The sequence below is a fragment of the Carcharodon carcharias genome, chromosome 9 (assembly GCF_017639515.1).
Source record: "Carcharodon carcharias isolate sCarCar2 chromosome 9, sCarCar2.pri, whole genome shotgun sequence".
Lineage (NCBI taxonomy): Eukaryota > Metazoa > Chordata > Chondrichthyes > Lamniformes > Lamnidae > Carcharodon > Carcharodon carcharias.
The window spans coordinates 79,302,194-79,317,496 of NC_054475.1; positions in this window are offsets into that span (position 1 = coordinate 79,302,194).

A 15,303-nucleotide genomic window follows, 5' to 3' on the forward strand; every position below is an offset into this window, starting at 1 on the left:
TCACCCGAACTCCTGGACTGTTCCCCTCATTCCTGGAATGTTCCCCTCACTCCTGGACTGTCAACCTCACTCCTGGACTGTCACCCTCACTCCTGGACTCTCTCCCTCTCTCTTGGACTGTTCCCCTCACTCCTGGACTGTCTCCCTCTCTTCTGGACTGTCACCCTCACTCCTGGACTGTCTGCCTCACTCCTGGACAGTCTTCCTCACTCCTGGAGATTCTCCCTCACTCCTGGACTGTGCCCCTCATTCCTGGACTGTTACCCTCACTCCTGGACTGTTCCCCTCATTCCTGGACTGTTCCCCTTAGTCCCAGACTGTCACCCTCACTCTTGGACTATCTGCCTCACTCCTGGACATTCCCCCTCACTCCTGGACTGTCTCCCTCATTCCTGGACATTCTCCCTCACTCCTGGACAGTCTCCCTCACTCCTGGATATTCACGCTCAATCCTGGACTGTCCCCCTCATTCCTGGACTGTTACCCTCACTCCTGGACTGTGCCCCTCATTCCTGGACTGTTCCCCTTAGTCCTAGACAGTCACCCTCACACCTGTACTATCTGCATCACTCCTGGACATTCTCCCTCACTCCTGGACTGTCCCCCTCATTCCTGGACATTCTCCCTCACTCCTGGACTGTCCCCCTCATTCCTGGACTGTTGCCCGCACTCCTGGACTGTTCCCCTTACTCCTGGACTGATCCCCTCACTCCTGGGCTGTTCCCCTCACTCCTGGACTGTCACCCTCACTACTGGACTGTCTCCCTCACGCTTTGACTGTCACCCGAACTCCTGGAGTGTCATCCTCACTCCTGGACTGTCACCCTCACGCTTTGACTGTCACCCGAACTCCTGGACTGTTCCCCTCATTCCTGGAATGTTCCCCTCACTCCTGGACTGTCAACCTCACTCCTGGACTGTCACCCTCACTCCTGGACTCTCTCCCTCTCTCTTGGACTGTTCCCCTCACTCCTGGACTGTCTCCCTCTCTTCTGGACTGTCACCCTCACTCCTGGACTGTCTGCCTCACTCCTGGACAGTCTTCCTCACTCCTGGAGATTCTCCCTCACTCCTGGACTGTGCCCCTCATTCCTGGACTGTTACCCTCACTCCTGGACTGTTCCCCTCATTCCTGGACTGTTCCCCTTAGTCCCAGACTGTCACCCTCACTCTTGGACTATCTGCCTCACTCCTGGACATTCCCCCTCACTCCTGGACTGTCTCCCTCATTCCTGGACATTCTCCCTCACTCCTGGACAGTCTCCCTCACTCCTGGATATTCAGGCTCAATCCTGGACTGTCCCCCTCATTCCTGGACTGTTACCCTCACTCCTGGACTGTGCCCCTCATTCCTGGACTGTTCCCCTTAGTCCTAGACAGTCACCCTCACACCTGTACTATCTGCATCACTCCTGGACATTCTCCCTCACTCCTGGACTGTCCCCCTCATTCCTGGACATTCTCCCTCACTCCTGGACTGTCCCCCTCATTCCTGGACTGTTGCCCGCACTCCTGGACTGTCCCCCTCATTCTTGGACAGTCACCCTCACTCCTGGACTGTTCCCCTCACTCCTGGACTGTCACCCACACTACTGGACTGTCTCCCTCTCTCTTGGACTGTCACCCTCACTCCTGGACTGTCTTTCTGAGTCCTGGAATGTCACTTTCACTGCTGGACTGTCTCCCTCACTCCTGGACATTCACCCTCACTCATGGAATTTCCCCCTCATTCCTGGACTGTCACCCACACTCCTGGACTGTTCCCCTCACTCCTGAACTGTACCCTCACTCCTAAATCACTCTTGGACTGTTCCTCTCACTCATGGACTGTTCCCTTAACTCCTGGATTGTCACCCTCTCTCCTGGACTGTCATCCTCACTCCTGGAGTGTCATCCTCACTCCTGGACTGTCACCCTCACGCTTTGACTGTCACCCGAACTCCTGGACTGTTCCCCTCATTCCTGGAATGTTCCCCTCACTCCTGGACTGTCAACCTCACTCCTGGACTGTCACCCTCACTCCTGGACTCTCTCCCTCTCTCTTGGACTGTTCCCCTCACTCCTGGACTGTCTCCCTCTCTTCTGGACTGTCACCCTCACTCCTGGACTGTCTGCCTCACTCCTGGACAGTCTTCCTCACTCCTGGAGATTCTCCCTCACTCCTGGACTGTGCCCCTCATTCCTGGACTGTTACCCTCACTCCTGGACTGTTCCCCTCATTCCTGGACTGTTCCCCTTAGTCCCAGACTGTCACCCTCACTCTTGGACTATCTGCCTCACTCCTGGACATTCCCCCTCACTCCTGGACTGTCTCCCTCATTCCTGGACATTCTCCCTCACTCCTGGACAGTCTCCCTCACTCCTGGATATTCACGCTCAATCCTGGACTGTCCCCCTCATTCCTGGACTGTTACCCTCACTCCTGGACTGTGCCCCTCATTCCTGGACTGTTCCCCTTAGTCCTAGACAGTCACCCTCACACCTGTACTATCTGCATCACTCCTGGACATTCTCCCTCACTCCTGGACTGTCCCCCTCATTCCTGGACATTCTCCCTCACTCCTGGACTGTCCCCCTCATTCCTGGACTGTTGCCCGCACTCCTGGACTGTTCCCCTTACTCCTGGACTGATCCCCTCACTCCTGGGCTGTTCCCCTCACTCCTGGACTGTCACCCTCACTACTGGACTGTCTCCCTCACGCTTTGACTGTCACCCGAACTCCTGGAGTGTCATCCTCACTCCTGGACTGTCACCCTCACGCTTTGACTGTCACCCGAACTCCTGGACTGTTCCCCTCATTCCTGGAATGTTCCCCTCACTCCTGGACTGTCAACCTCACTCCTGGACTGTCACCCTCACTCCTGGACTCTCTCCCTCTCTCTTGGACTGTTCCCCTCACTCCTGGACTGTCTCCCTCTCTTCTGGACTGTCACCCTCACTCCTGGACTGTCTGCCTCACTCCTGGACAGTCTTCCTCACTCCTGGAGATTCTCCCTCACTCCTGGACTGTGCCCCTCATTCCTGGACTGTTACCCTCACTCCTGGACTGTTCCCCTCATTCCTGGACTGTTCCCCTTAGTCCCAGACTGTCACCCTCACTCTTGGACTATCTGCCTCACTCCTGGACATTCCCCCTCACTCCTGGACTGTCTCCCTCATTCCTGGACATTCTCCCTCACTCCTGGACAGTCTCCCTCACTCCTGGATATTCAGGCTCAATCCTGGACTGTCCCCCTCATTCCTGGACTGTTACCCTCACTCCTGGACTGTGCCCCTCATTCCTGGACTGTTCCCCTTAGTCCTAGACAGTCACCCTCACACCTGTACTATCTGCATCACTCCTGGACATTCTCCCTCACTCCTGGACTGTCCCCCTCATTCCTGGACATTCTCCCTCACTCCTGGACTGTCCCCCTCATTCCTGGACTGTTGCCCGCACTCCTGGACTGTTCCCCTTACTCCTGGACTGATCCCCTCACTCCTGGGCTGTTCCCCTCACTCCTGGACTGTCACCCTCACTACTGGACTGTCTCCCTCTCTCCTGGACTGTCACCCTCACTCCTGGACAGTCTCCCTCACTCCTGGATATTCACCCTCACTCTTGGACTGTCCATCTCATTCCTGGACAGTCACCCTCACTCCTGGTCTGTTCCCCTCACTCCTGGACTGTCACCCTCACTACTGGACTGTCTCCCTCTCTCCTGGACTGTCACCCTCACTCCTGGACTGTTCATCTCATTCCTGGATTATTCCCCTCCCTCCTGGATTGTTCCCCACACTTCTGGACTGTCACCCTCATTCCTGGACTGTTCCCCTCACCCCTGGACTGTATCTGTCATTCCTGGGCTTTTTCCCCTCTTTCCTGGGCTGTTCCCCTCACTCCTGGGCTGTTCCCCTAACTCCTGGACTGTTCCCCTTACTCCTGGACTGTCACCCTCACTCCTGGACATTCTGCCTCACTCCTGGACATTCTCCCTCACCCCTGGACTGTCCCCCTCATTCCTGGACTTTCACCCTCACTCCAGGACTGTTCCCCTCATTCCTGGACTGTTCCCCTTACTCCTGGACTGTCACCCTCACTCCTGGACTGTCTTTCTCAGTCCTGGACTGTCACGCTCACTTCTGGACTGTCTCCCTTACTCCTGGATATTCACCCTCACTCCTGGACAGTCACCCTCACTTCTGGACGGTCACCCTCACTATTGGACTGTCTCCCTCACTCCTGGACTGTCTCCCTCACTCCTGGACAGTCTCCCTCACTCCTGGACTGTCTCCCTCACTCCTGGACAGTCTCCTTCACTCCTGGACATTCACCCTCACTCCTGGACTGTACCTGTCACTCCTGAACTCTCCCCCTCACGCCTGAACTTACTCCCTCACTCCTGGATGGTACCACTAACTCCTGAACTGTCCGCTCACTCCTGGATTCACTCTTGGACTGTTCCTCTCACTCATGGACTGTTCCCTTCACTCCTGGATTTTTTCCCTCACTCCTAAACTGTCCCCCTCACTGCTGGGATGATTCGCTAATTCCGGACTGTTCCCCTCACTCCTGGATTCTTCCCCTCACACCTGGACTGTCACCCTCACTCCAGGACTGTCACCCTCACTCCTGGACTGTCACCCTCACTTCTGGACTGTCTCCCTCTCTCCTGGACTGTTCCCATCACTCCTGGAATATTTCCCTCACTCCTGCACTGTCACCCTCACTCCTGTCTGTCATCCTCACTCCTGGAAAGTCTTCCTCATTCCTGGAGATTCTCCCTCAGTCCTGGACTGTCCCCCTCATTCCTGGACTGTGACGCTCACTCCTGGACTGTTCCCCTCATTCCTGGTCTGTTCCCCTTATGCCTAGACTGTCACCCTCACTCCTAGACTATCTCCCTCACTCCTTGACTGTCCCCCTCATTCCTGGACTGTCACCCACACCCCTGGACTGTTCCCCTCATTCGTGGTCTGCTCCCCTTACTCCTGGACTGTCCCCCTCATTCCTGGACAGTTCTCCTCATTCCTGGACTGTTCCCCTTACTCCTTGACTGTCACCCTCACTCCGAGACTGTCACCCTCACTCCTTGACTGTCCCCCTCATTCCTGGCCTGTCACCCTCACCCCAGGACTGTTCCCCTCATTCCTGGACTGCTTCCCTTACTCCTGGACTGTCCCCCTCACTCCTGGGCTGTTCCCCTCACACCTGGATTGTCACCTTCACTCCTGGACTATCATCCTCACTCCTGGACTGTCACCCGCACTCCTGGACTGTCACCCTCATCCTCAACTGTAACCCTCACTCCTGGACTGTTACCCTCATTCCTGGAATGTTCCCCTCACTCCTGGACTGTCACCATCACTCGTGAACTGTGCCCCTCACTCCTGGACGGTCCCCCTCACTCCTGAACTGTCCCCTCGCTCCTGGATTCACACTTGGACTGATCCTCTCACTCATGGACTGTTCCCCTCACTCCTGGATTGTTCCCCTCACTCCTAAACTGTCCCCTTCACTCCTGGGCTGTTTCGCTAACTCCGGACTGTTCCCCTCACTCCTGGATTCTTCCCCTCACTCCTGGACTGTCACCCTCAGTCCTGGGCTGTCCTCGAATTCCCGGATTGTTCCCCTCACGCCTGGGCTGTCAACCACGCTCCTGGACTGTCATCCTCACTCCTGGACTGTCACCATCACTCCTGGACTGTCACCCTCACTCCTGGACTGTTCCCCTCATTCCTGGAATGTTCCCCTCACTCCTGGACTGTCACCCTCACCCCTGGACTGTCAACCTCACTCCTGGACTGTCTGCCTCACTCCTGGATAGTCTCCCTCACTCCTGGACATTCTCCCTCTTTCCTAGACTGTTCCCCTCGCTCCTGGACTGCCTCCCTCACTCCTGGACTGTCTCCCTCTCTCCTGGACTGTCACCCTCACTCCTGGACAGTCTCCCTCACTCCTGGACAGTCTCCCTCACTCCTGGACTGTCTCCCTCTCTCCTGGACTGTCACCCTCACTCCTGGACTGTCCCCCTCATTCCTGGACTGTTAACCTCACTATTGGACTGTCTCCCTCTCTCCTGCACCGTCACCCTCACTCCTGGACAGTCTCTCTCACTCCTGGACAATCACCCTCACTTCTGGACTGTCCCCCTCATTCCTGGACTTTCACCCTCACTCCGGGTCTGTACCCCTCATTACTGGATTGTTCCCCTCATTCCTGGGCTGTACCCCTCGTTCCTGGACTGTTCCCCTTACTCCTGGACTGATCCCCTAACTCCTGGACTGTCACCCTCACTCCTGGACTGTCTTTCTCAGTCCTGGACTGTCACGCTCACTTCTGGACTGTCTCCCTTACTCCTGGATATTCACCCTCACTCCTGGACAGTCACCCTCACTTCTGGACGGTCACCCTCACTATTGGACTGTCTCCCTCACTCCTGGACTGTCTCCCTCACTCCTGGACAGTCTCCCTCACTCCTGGACTGTCTCCCTCACTCCTGGACAGTCTCCTTCACTCCTGGACATTAACCCTCACTCCTGGACTGTACCTCTCACTCCTGAACTCTCCCCCTCACGCCTGAACTTACTCCCTCACTCCTGGCTGGTACCACTAACTCCTGAACTGTCCGCTCACTCCTGGATTCACTCTTGGACTGTTCCTCTCACTCATGGACTGTTCCCTTCACTCCTGGATTTTTTCCCTCACTCCTAAACTGTCCCCCTCACTGCCTGGATGATTCTCTAATTCCGGACTGTTCCCCTCACTCCTGGATTCTTCCCCTCACACCTGGACTGTCACCCTCACTCCAGGACTGTCACCATCACTCCTGGACTGTCTCCCTCTCTCCTGGACTGTTCCCATCACTCCTGGAATATTTCCCTCACTCCTGCACTGTCACCCTCACTCCTGTCAGTCATCCTCACTCCTGGAAAGTCTTCCTCATTCCTGGAGATTCTCCCTCAGTCCTGGACTGTCCCCCTCATTCCTGGACTGTGACGCTCACTCCTGGACTGTTCCCCTCATTCCTGGTCTGTTCCCCTTACGCCTAGACTGTCACCCTCACTCCTAGACTATCACCCTCACTCCTTGACTGTCCCCCTCATTCCTGGACTGTCACCCTCACCCCTGGACTGTTCCCCTCATTCGTGGTCTGCTCCCCTTACTCCTGGACTGTCCCCCTCATTCCTGGACTGTTCCCCTTACTCCTTGACTGTCACCCTCACTCCGAGACTGTCACCCTCACTCCTTGACTGTCCCCCTCATTCCTGGCCCGTCACCCTCACCCCAGGACTGTTCCCCTCATGCCTGGACTGCTTCCCTTACTCCTGGACTGTCCCCCTCACTCCTGGGCTGTTCCCCTCACACCTGGATTGTCACCTTCACTCCTGGACTAACATCCTCACTCCTGGACTGTCACCCGCACTCCTGGACTGTCACCCTCATCCTCAACTGTAACCCTCACTCCTGGACTGTTACCCTCATTCCTGGAATGTTCCCCTCACTCCTGGACTGTCACCATCACTCGTGAACTGTGCCCCTCACTCCTGGACGGTCCCACTCACTCCTGAACTGTCCCCTCGCTCCTGGATTCACACTTGGACTGATCCTCTCACTCATGGACTGTTCCCTTCACTCCTGGATTGTTCCCCTCACTCCTAAACTGTCCCCTTCACTCCTGGGCTGTTTCGCTAACTCCGGACTGTTCCCCTCACTCCTGGATTCTTCCCCTCACTCCTGGACTGTCACCCTCACTCCTGGGCTGTCCTCGAATTCCCGGATTGTTCCCCTCACTCCTGGGCTGTCAACCACGCTCCTGGACTATCATCCTCACTCCTGGACTGTCACCATCACTCCTGCACTGTCACCCTCACTCCTGGACTGTTCCCCTCATTCCTGGAATGTTCCCCTCACTCCTGGACTGTCACCCTCACCCCTGGACTGTCAACCTCACTCCTGGACTGTCTGCCTCACTCCTGGATAGTCTCCCTCACTCCTGGACATTCTCCCTCTTTCCTAGACTGTTCCCCTCGCTCCTGGACAGCCTCCCTCACTCTTGGACTGTCTCCCTCTCTCCTGGACTGTCACCCTCACTCCTGGACAGTCTCCCTCACTCCTGGACAGTCTCCCTCACTCCTGGATATTCACGCTCAATCCTGGACTGTCCCCCTCATTCCTGGACTGTTAACCTCACTATTGGACTGTCTCCCTCTCTCCTGCACCGTCACCCTCACTCCTGGACAGTCTCTCTCACTCCTGGACTGTCACCCTCACTTCTGGACTGTCCCCCTCATTCCTGGACTTTCACCCTCACTCCGGGTCTGTACCCCTCATTACTGGATTGTTCCCCTCATTCCTGGGCTGTAACCCTCGTTCCTGGACTGTTCCTCTCACTCCTGGCCCGTTCCCCTCACTCCTGGACTGTTCCCCTTACTGCTGGACTGTTCCCCTCACTCCTGGACTGTTCCCCTCCATCCTGGGCAGTCACCCTCACTCCTGGACTGTCACCCTCATCCTGGAATGTCACCCTCACTCCTGGACTATCACCCTCACTCCTGGACTGTCGCCCTCATTCTGGAATGTCACCCTCACTCCTGGACAGTCACCCTCACACCTGGACTGTTCCCCTCACTCCTGGACTGTCACCCTCACTCCTGAACTGTGCCCCTCACTCCTGGACTGTCCCCCTCACACCTGAACTGTCCCCTCACTCCTGGATTCACACTTGGACTGTTCCTCTCACTCATGGACTGTTCCCTTCACTCCTGGATTGTTCCCCTCACTCCTAAACTGTCCTCCTCACTCCTGGGCTGTTTCGCTAACTCCGGACTGTTCCCTTCACTCCTGGATTCTTCCCCTCACTCCTGGACTGTCACCCTCACTCCTGGGCTGTCCTCGAAGTCCTGGATTGTTCCCCTCACGCTTGGACTGTTCCCCTCACCCCTGGACTGTCAACCTCACTCCTGGATGGTCATCCTCACTCCTGGACTGTCACCATCACTCCTGGACTGTCACCCTGACTCCTGGACTGTTCCCCTCACTCCTGCACTGTCACCCTCACTCCTGGACTGTCTGCCTCACTCCTGGACTGTCTCCCTCACTCCTGGAGATTCTCCCTCTGTCCTGGACTGTCCCCCTCATTCCTGGACTGTTCTCCTCATTCCTGGACTGTTCCCCTTACTCCTTGACTGTCACCCTCACTCCTAGACTGTCACCCTCACTCCTTGACTGTCCCCCTCATTCCTGGACTGTCACCCTCACTCCTGTACTGTCTTTCTCACTCCTGGAATGTCATTTTCACTCCTGGACTGTCTCCCTCACTCCTGGACAGTCTCCCTCACTCCTGGACATTCACCCTCACTCATGGACTGTCCTCCTCATTCCTGGACAGTCACCCAGACTCCTGGACTGTTCCCCTCACTCCTGGACTGTCCCGCTCTCTCCTGAAATGTCCCCTCACTACTAAATCACTCTTGGACTGTTCCTCTCACTCATGGACTGTTCACTTCACTCCCGGATTGTTCCCCTATACTCCTGGACTGTTCCCCTCACTCCTGGACTGTCACCCTCACTCCTGGACTGTCTTTCTCAGTCCTGGAATGTCACTTTCACTGCTGGACTGTCTCCCTCACTCCTGGACAGTCTCACTCAATCCTGGACATTCACCCTCACTCATTGACTATCCCCCTCATTCCTGGACTGTCACCCACACTCCTGGACTGTTCCCCTCACTCCTGAACTGTCCCCTCACTACTAAATCACTCTTGGACTGTTCCTCTCACTCCTGGACTGTTCCCTTCACTCCTGGATTGTTCCCCTCAATCCTGGACTGTTCCCCTCACTCCTGGAGTGTCATCCTCACTCCTGGACTGTCCCCCTTAATCCTTGACTGTCACCCGAACTCCTGGACTGTTCCCCTCATTCCTGGAATGTTCCTCTCACTCCTGGACTGTCCCCCTCATTCCTGGACTGTCACCCTCACTACTGGAATGTCTTTCTCAGTTTTGGAATGTCACTTTCACTGCTGGACTGTCTCCCTCACTCCTGTACATTCACCCTCACTCATGGAATGTCCCCCTCATTGCTGGAATGTCACCCACACTCCTGGACTGTCACCCTCACTACTGGACTGTCTCCCTCTCTCTTGGACAGTCACCCTCACTCCTGGACTGTCTTTCTCAGTTTTGGAATGTCACTTTCACTGCTGGACTGTCTCCCTCACTCCTGTACATTCACCCTCACTCATGGAATGTTCCCCTCATTGCTGGAATGTCACCCACACTCCTGGACTGTTCCCCTCGCTCCTGAATTGTTCCCCTCACTCCTGGACTGTTCCCCTCACTCCTGGATTATCACCCTCTCTCCTGGACTGTCATCCTCACTCCTGGACTGTCATCCTCACTCCTGGACTGTCACCCTCACTCTTTGACTGTCACCCGAACTCCTGGACTGTTCCCCTCATTCCTGGAATGTTCCCCTCATTCCGGATTGTCAACCTCACTCCTGGACTGTCTCCCTCACTACTGGAATGTCACCCTCACTCCTGGACTGTCTGCCTCACTCCTGGACAGTCTTCCTCACTCCTGGAGATTCTACCTCACTCCTGGACTGTGCCCCTCATTCCTGGACTGTTCCCCTTAGTCCTAGACTGTCACCCTCACTCTTGGACTATCTGCCTCAAATCCTGGACATTCCCCCTCACTCCTGGACTGTCCCCCTCATTCCTGGACATTCTAGCACACTCCTGGACTGTCCCCCTCATTCCTGGACTGTCGCCCTCACTCCTGGACTGTTCCCCTTACTCCTGGACTGATCCCCTCACTCCTGGGCTGTTCCCCTCACTCCTGGACTGTCACCCTCACTACTGGACTGTCCCCCTCTCTCCTGGACTGTCACCCTCACTCCTCGACAGTCTCCCTCACTCCTGGACTGTCACCCTCACTACTGGACTGTCTCCCTCTCTCCTGGACCGTCACCCTCACTCCTGGACTGTTCCCCTCACTCCTGGACTGTCACCCACACTACTGGACTGTCTCCTTCTCTCTTGGACTGTCACCCTCACTCCTGGACTGTCTTTCTGAGTCCTGGAATGTCACTTTCACTGCTGGACTGTCTCCCTCACTCCTGGACATTCACCCTCACTCATGGAATTTCCCCCTCATTCCTGGACTGTCACCCACACTCCTGGACTGTTCCCCTCACTCCTGAACTGTACCCTCACTACTAAATCACTCTTGGACTGTTCCTCTCACTCATGGACTGTTCCCTTCACTCCTGGATTGTCACCCTCTCTCCTGGATTGTCATCCTCACTCCTGGAGTGTCATCCTCACTCCTGGACTGTCACCCTCACGCTTTGACTGTCACCCAAACTCCTGGACTGTTCCCCTCATTCCTGGAATGTTCCCCTCACTCCTGGACTGTCAACCTCACTCCTGGACTGTCACCCTCACTCCTGGACTGTCTCCCTCTCTCTTGGACTGTTCCCCTCACTCCTGAACTGTCTCCCTCTCTTCTGGACTGTCACCCTCACTCCTGGACTGTCTGCCTCACTCCTGGACAGTCTTCCTCACTCGTGGCGATTCTCCCTCACTCTTGGACTGTGCCCCTCATTCCTGGACTGTTACCCTCACTCCTGGACTGTTCCCCTCATTCCTGGACTGTTCCCCTTAGTCCCAGACTGTCACCCTCACTCTTGGACTATCTGCCTCACTCCTGGACATTCCCCCTCACTCCTGGACTGTCTCCCTCATTCCTGGACATTCTCCCTCACTCCTGGACAGTCTCCCTCACTCCTGGATATTCACGATCAATCCTGGACTGTCCCCCTCATTCCTGGACTGTTACCCTCACTCCTGGACTGTGCCCCTCATTCCTGGACTGTTCCCCTTAGTCCTAGACAGTCACCCTCACACCTGGACTATCTGCATCACTCCTGGACATTCTCCCTCACTCCTGGACTGTCCCCCTCATTCCTGGACATTCTCCCTCACTCCTGGACTGTCCCCCTCATTCCTGGACTGTTGCCCGCACTCCTGGACTGTTCCCCTTACTCCTGGACTGATCCCCTCACTCCTGGGCTGTTCCCCTCACTCCTGGACTGTCACCCTCACTACTGGACTGTCTCCCTCTCTCCTGGACTGTCACCCTCACTCCTGGACAGTCTCCCTCACTCCTGGATATTCACCCTCACTCTTGGACTGTCCCCCTCATTCCTGGACTGTCGCCCTCACTCCTGGACTGTTCCCCTTACTCTTGGACTGTCACCCTCACTACTGGACTATCTCCCTCTCTCCTGGACTGTCACCCTCACTCCTGGACTGTTCATCTCATTCCTGGATTATTCCCCTCCCTCCTGGATTGTTCCCCACACTTCTGGACTGTCACCCTCATTCCTGGACTGTTCCCCTCACCCCTGGACTGTATCTGTCATTCCTGGGCTTTTTCCCCTCTTTCCTGGGCTGTTCCCCTCACTCCTGGACTGTTCCCCTAACTCCTGGACTGTTCCCCTTACTCCTGGACTGTCACCCTCACTCCTGGACATTCTGCCTCACTCCTGGACATTCTCCCTCACCCCTGGACTGTCCCCCTCATTCCTGGACTTTCACCCTCACTCCAGGACTGTTCCCCTCATTTCTGGACTGTTCCCCTTACTCCTGGACTGATCCCCTAACTCTTGGACTGTCACCCTCACTCCTGGACTGTCTTTCTCAGTCCTGGACTGTCACGCTCACTTCTGGACTGTCTCCCTTACTCCTGTATATTCACCCTCACTCCTGGACAGTCACCCTCACTTCTGGACGGTCACCCTCACTATTGGACTGTCTCCCTCACTCCTGGACTGTCTCCCTCACTCCTGGACTGTCTCCCTCACTCCTGGACAGTCTCCCTCACTCCTGGACATTCACCCTCACTCCTGGACTGTACCCCCATTCCTGAACTGTCACACACACTCCTGGACTGTACCTCTCACTCCTGAACTCTCCCCCTCACGCCTGAACTTACTCCCTCACTCCTGGATAGTACCACTAACTCCTGAACTGTCCGCTCACTCCTGGATTCACTCTTGGACTGTTCCTCTCACTCATGGACTGTTCCCTTCACTCCTGGATTTTTTCCCTCACTCCTAAACTGTCCCCCTCACTGCTGGGATGATTCGCTAATTCCGGACTGTTCCCCTCACTCCTGGATTCTTCCCCTCCTGGACTGTCACCCTCACTCCAGGACTGTCACCCTCACTCCTGGACTGTCACCCTCACTCCTGGACTGTCTCCCTCTCTCCTGGACTGTTCCCATCACTCCTGGAATATTTCCCTCACTCCTGCACTGTCACCCTCACTCCTGTCTGTCATCCTCACTCCTGGAAAGTCTTCCTCATTCCTGGAGATTCTCCCTCAGTCCTGGACTGTCCCCCTCATTCCTGGACTGTGACGCTCACTCCTGGACTGTTCCCCTCATTCCTGGTCTGTTCCCCTTACGCCTAGACTGTCACCCTCACTCCTAGACTATCACCCTCACTCCTTGACTGTCCCCCTCATTCCTGGACTGTCACCCTCACCCCTGGACTGTTCCCCTCATTCGTGGTCTGCTCCCCTTACTCCTGGACTGTCCCCCTCATTCCTGGACTGTTCTCCTCATTCCTGGACTGTTCCCCTTACTCCTTGACTGTCACCCTCACTCCGAGACTGTCACCCTCACTCCTTGACTGTCCCCCTCATTCCTGGCCTGTCACCCTCACCCCAGGACTGTTCCCCTCATTCCTGGACTGCTTCCCTTACTCCTGGACTGTCCCCCTCACTCCTGGGCTGTTCCCCTCACACCTGGATTGTCACCTTCACTCCTGGACTATCATCCTCACTCCTGGACTGTCACCCGCACTCCTGGACTGTCACCCTCATCCTCAACTGTAACCCTCACTCCTGGACTGTTACCCTCATTCCTGGAATGTTCCCCTCACTCCTGGACTGTCACCATCACTCGTGAACTGTGCCCCTCACTCCTGGACGGTCCCCCTCACTCCTGAACTGTCCCCTCGCTCCTGGATTCACACTTGGACTGATCCTCTCACTCATGGACTGTTCCCTTCACTCCTGGATTGTTCCCCTCACTCCTAAACTGTCCCCTTCACTCCTGGACTGTTTCGCTAACTCCGGACTGTTCCCCTCACTCCTGGATTCTTCCCCTCACTCCTGGACTGTCACCAGCACTCCTGGGCTGTCCTCGAATTCCCGGATTGTTCCCCTCACTCCTGGGCTGTCAACCACGCTCCTGGACTGTCATCCTCACTCCTGGACTGTCACCATCACTCCTGGACTGTCACCCTCACTCCTGGACTGTTCCCCTCATTCCTGGAATGTTCCCCTCACTCCTGGACTGTCACCCTCACCCCTGGACTGTCAACCTCACTCCTGGACTGTCTGCCTCACTCCTGGATAGTCTCCCTCACTCCTGGACATTCTCCCTCTTTCCTAGACTGTTCCCCTCGCTCCTGGACTGCCTCCCTCACTCCTGGACTGTCTCCCTCTCTCCTGGACTGTCACCCTCACTCCTGGACAGTCTCCCTCACTCCTGGACTGTTCCTCTCACTCCTGGCCCGTTCCCCTCACTCCTGGACTGTTCCCCTTACTGCTGGACTGTTCCCCTCACTCCTGGACTGTTCCCCTCCATCCTGGGCAGTCACCCTCACTCCTGGACTGTCACCCTCATCCTGGAATGTCACCCTCACTCCTGGACTATCACCCTCACTCCTGGACTGTCGCCCTCATTCTGGAATGTCACCCTCACTCCTGGACAGTCACCCTCACACCTGGACTGTTCCCCTCACTCCTGGACTGTCACCCTCACTCCTGAACTGTGCCCCTCACTCCTGGACTGTCCCCCTCACTCCTGAACTGTCCCCTCACTCCTGGATTCACACTTGGACTGTTTCTCTCACTCATGGACTGTTCCCTTCACTCCTGGATTGTTCCCCTTAGTCCTAGACAGCCACCCTCAAACCTGGACTATCTGTCTCACTCCTGGACATTATCCCTCACTCCTGGAATGTCCCCCTCATTCCTGGACATTCTCCCTCACTCCTGGACTGTCCCCCTCATTCCTGGACTGTCGCCCTCACTCCTGGACTGTTCCCCTTACTCCTGGACTAATCCCCTCACTCCTGGGCTGTTCCCCTCACTCCTGGACTGTCACCCTCACTCCTGGACTGTCTTTCTCAGTCCTGGACTGTCACCCTCACTCCTGGACTGTCTCCCTTACTCCTGGATATTCACCCTCAATACTGGACTGTCCACCTCATTCCTGGACAGTCACCCTCACTTCTGGAC